This window comes from Silene latifolia, chromosome 10 (assembly GCF_048544455.1).
Source record: "Silene latifolia isolate original U9 population chromosome 10, ASM4854445v1, whole genome shotgun sequence".
Taxonomy (NCBI): Eukaryota; Viridiplantae; Streptophyta; class Magnoliopsida; order Caryophyllales; family Caryophyllaceae; genus Silene; species Silene latifolia.
The window spans coordinates 50,631,561-50,636,890 of NC_133535.1; positions in this window are offsets into that span (position 1 = coordinate 50,631,561).

Below are 5,330 nucleotides of genomic sequence, written 5' to 3' on the forward strand. Positions count from 1 at the left end.
TAATAATGTAAAAGTTAAGATAATTTTACGATTGTGGTAAGCAAATTTCGCTAAACACTAGCTAACAAATTACTTAAAGAGTCGAGGTTTTGGTGATTTAGGAAGCGATCATTGAACACCTCAAAACATATAAACCTGGCAAAATAAGAAACTATATAAGGACATGGAATGACATAATAAAAGGCACAATCATCCAAAATAATATATAAATAAGTTAATCTTACTTGCTAAAAAAACTATACAATAATCATATCAAAATAGAACACACTACTGACCTCTTAAATCTCCCCAGTTAGAAGATAATATATTGGTGTATTTGAATTCCCATCAAAGAAATTCTACAAAGTAAATAATGAAGTAAAAGTTAAGATAATTTTATGATCGGAGTAACAAATTCCAATAAACACTCAACTCGATAACAATTTGCGCCACATAATGCATTTGGCCTGTAATGTGGAAGACATCATTTAAAATCTACCAAACTTCCATATGCAAAACAAATTATTTGGTTTGAATAAATTAAAACCAAGAAGCAACTACTATGTAATTGGTAGAGCAAAGGGTGGATATCGACATGTAATGGTGTTCATCTATTGATGTTAAAAATTTAAATGATAAAATGAATAAGACTTATAGTTAAATGGAATAAACTGGGAATTTCAAATGGTGGAATTAATTTCCTCAAAAAAAACGTAGAATTAACAAAACTCATAGATGAGCGGAGTAAATGGTAGAATGTTGATTGTTTTTTAATTAAATTGCTCAATTATTTGTTTTGACATTTAAGAAGCAAATATAGATATGAAAATTTCTAATTAAATTTGGTAGGGTATTATAAATGGAATTTACTTATGAGATGTAACATATGTTTTAGATGGCTTAAGAAGATGTCATGTCACATTATTCAAGCTAGCCTTTTTATATTGTTTATAGATTATAGATAGATATAACATGTCACTACATATCAAAGATTCATATTATCATTTTATATTACTGTAATCCCCTATAAAATCTAGTGCAAAACAGTGGCGGAAACACTGTCGAATGGGATTAAATACACAAAGATAAAAGTTCTAACTGTTATAAATTGAGAATGTATAAAATTCTCAAGGATAAAATTAAATGGTTAAGTCTAAGCAAATGCCACTTTTATAAAAAGGGCGAAAATAAAATTCCTCAAAAGTGTTAAAACTAAAAACCATAAAAGAAAGCAGAAAACAGAGTAGGATCTCGCAAACTACTCGCTAGCTCACACAAAAAATCCCCAAAGAAAGCTAATACCCGTCATGTTATAAACATAACAGCCACAATCAGTGGGGAGTAACTCGACGTTCTCCCAGCCATATCACATGATATAAATGTTACAGATGCAAATAATATATCAAAGTAATTGAAATGTTATAAAACATAAGTAACAAAATATGATTACCAAATCACGTTAAAAACGTGCTGCATGCTTAAAAGCAAAAATATCCAAAAGATAGAATGGAAATAATTTAGTTCAGGCTAGATATCCATATTAGCTATACTTTTGACACCGCAGCATCTTTACTAGTTTCGGGAACCCAGTGTCACGCTAAGATGACCAACTCCAAGCTCACTAACTAGACAACAAACTATAATAGGACACGACTCTGATACCAACTGTAATCCCCTATAAAATCTAGTGCAAAACAGTGGCGGAAACACTGTCGAATGGGATTAAATACACAAAGATAAAAGTTCTAACTGTTATAAATTGAGAATGTATAAAATTCTCAAGGATAAAATTAAATGGTTAAGTCTAAGCAAATGCCACTTTTATAAAAAGGGCGAAAATAAAATTCCTCAAAAGTGTTAAAACTAAAAACCATAAAAGAAAGCAGAAAACAGAGTAGGATCTGCAAACTACTCGCTAGCTCACACAAAAAATCCCCAGCAAAGCTAATACCTGTCATGTTATAAACATAACAGCCACAATCAGTGGGGAGTAACTCGACGTTCTCCCAGCCATATCACATGATATAAATGTTACAGATGCAAATAATATATCAAAGTAATTGAAATGTTATAAAACATAAGTAACAAAATATGATTACCAAATCACGTTAAAAACGTGCTGCATGCTTAAAAGCAAAAATATCCAAAAGATAGAATGGAAATAATTTAGTTCAGGCTAGATATCCACTTTAGCTATACTTTTGACACCGCATCATCTTTACTAGTTTCGGGAACCCAGTGTCACGCTAAGATGACCAACTCCAAGCTCACTAACTAGACAACAAACTATAATAGGACACGACTTACCACGCAGTGCGAAGTCCTAGTCTAAGTACATGTACATGACTCTACGACGATCTGTACCGCCCGCAGGATACCCAACCATATAGCTGTTTTAGTAAAACCGTATGCCTTAGTTTATTATTCTTTGCCTTTACTTTCATTACTCCAAACTTAAAAATATCTCAAGTGATATAGTATATTATTCAAATGGTTTGTAAGTGAACTGTACTACACTTTTATTTTCTTCGAATTAGAAACCTTAAACTTAAATCCAAAAGTATAAAATTTATTTAAGGACTTTAAATAAATTAAGTTACTTAAATTAAACTTTAAAGACCATCCTTTGACTTAAGGTACTTTAGTAAAGACTTATTACTTAGGCTTTAATGAGACGGAGTTCTACATTAGTTTATAAAACTGAACAGCAGTATTGTAAAATTTATAATTAATTATAGAAAAATCTAAATGACGCAAGGCCAATTTTCATGGTTTCCTGTAGCTTTTATCTACAACTTTCATGTTTTGACAAACTTTAAATTAGGAAAGTATCAGGGGTCTAAAAATTCATTTCTAAAAACTGTCAGAAAACGTCACCCATAATGTTTCAGTTCATAAATCTACTTTTAGAAAACATTTTAAGGCAAGGCATAATTTTAAACATAACTAAACATGATAAATCTTTATTGAGAAAAAGATTAGCTACTGTATCAAAAGCAAAATATCTTTTAAAAATGAATCTTTGAGAGAAGTCGAAACGCGTTTTACAGACATTTAGTTCACAAATAATTTATTCTGACCAAACTGTAGGTTTAAATCTTATGAAAATTTTTATACAGACTCTACACTTTAAAATAACAGGAGTCTATTCTTTACACTTTTGCAAATTCGAAATAAAAACAGGTGATATGAATTTTACAAACAGACAAACATATTTGACAGATTTAACAACGGTTTTCATCAAACTTGTAAAATACACCATAAATCGAAAATAATGATTGAAGACCTACAAATTTATACACAACCTAATACTCCATGTCTCTGCCATATACTAAATAACACCATAATAGAAAAAGGAAAAACCCAACAAAAATGAAAGAGTATTCAAGCCAAAATAAAAGTGTAAACATTACCATTATTTTCAATTTCATGTAATGTTATTGATATGTGAGTATGTCACCCTCCTGCAATTCGAAAACAAACAAAAAATAATAACTGTATTAGATTCTAACTATTAATTCAAAAATAATAAGGATAAAAATCGAAACAATACATTTAGTTCTCCACGTATTTTTTACCTAACGACTTTTGTAATAAAAATGAAAATTATGATTGGTGTGATATTTATATAAGATCATTTTTGTAACACCCCCATTTATTCAGGAGCCTTTAGCTAGACATTCCCAAATAAATAGGACTGTTACCATCTCGGTTTCCCGAGGTAGTGAATAACAAAGTACAGCAATACCAAAGTACTTTAAATTAAAACTTTAATGAATACATGCTTATTACAACTTAACCAACTAAAACTTAACATAAAATAATTACAACTCGCAGCGGAAATAAATAAAGTGATATAATTATTCTATGTGATCTAGACTTCAACTATGGTCCAAGTCAAGCTCTCATCCCAATGCTCCCAAGTCAGCTAACCTTTAGTACCTGTCAAATCTGCTCCCCATAAAACGGTTCACCGCAGGTGTTCACTAATACACAGTCAACCGCGAGGTTGAGTAGGAATAAATATTAACAACAAAAACATACGATAAACAATCCAATTTCCTTTTTTACATTGCACAACCCCCTGACAACGTGCTCCTTCCTTTTACTTAGCACACTAATCATCCCGCCAATCCCTGGCCGGGGCAGCCTCAACCCGAAGGTGAGTAAACACACACTACATTACCAAAAGGTAATGTCTGCCTCAACATATAGTTGATTAATATCCACCAGATGGCCTGCAGACCAATCTGGGGCCTGCCTCGAATAAATATGATAAAATATCGTCTGCCAGAATAAATCTGAAATACGTCACCCGAAGGCTCTTACACGACGTCTGCCAATATAACCTCAATAATAATCTACATCACCATGAAGGGATGTCTACCAGTATTAAACTGAATAACCGATGCAATAACAGTAACTCCATCATAACCAATCCAACCAACATATACAATATAACTTCTCCCTTCCAACAATTTCAATGATATCAACCAACACAATTCTCATATGATCAATTCACTTTAATATAAATCATCCAACAAACATTATCGAGTAAAAGTTGAGTAGGATTTATCCTTACCTGATAAGCAATTCCAATTAAGCAGCTCAAGCAATCTAATAAATAAAGCAATCCGATCCGATTATAATTCTTCACAAGCGTCACCTTGTGACGATCTTCTAGCTAGTTGTACCTTCTCTTTTCTCTTATGTGAATTATTTGTGTTTTATGATCAATAAACTCTATTTATATAGGTAGGTCATAAGTATAAGGAAGCAATTGGGAAATATAAAATATATTTATTATTATTATTAGTAATTATCCGATCCCGACAATTAATCAACCAATTGACGCAACATATATAGTCGACCCAAGCCCTATAACACATGACCCAACTCCAATCCCGTCTTTCTTTATTATTTTATCTATTTAATTACCGTCTCATAACAAATATTATTATTATTATAATTACTATTGTTATTATTATTATCGTATTACTATTATTATTATAACATAATAATCATTCACTATTGCCATATAAATTATCGTATATTATTATTACCCAATTACCATTCCGACCCATACTCTACTATTCTATTATTTTATTATATCATTCCGTCTTATTCACAATTATTAATTATAACCGTCATAATCAATTATTCGAATTACGTAAATTAGTTATATAAACTTCACTAAACTACGGGGTATTACAATTTTTGTAATTAATTCTCCTATTAATTTCAACAATTTATTTGGAGGAAGAAGAAAAATTTTGTGAATGAAGGGAAGATTAAAAATTAGGGATAATTTACATGGTGCCCCTGGGGTTTGGCTTAATTCACATGGTACC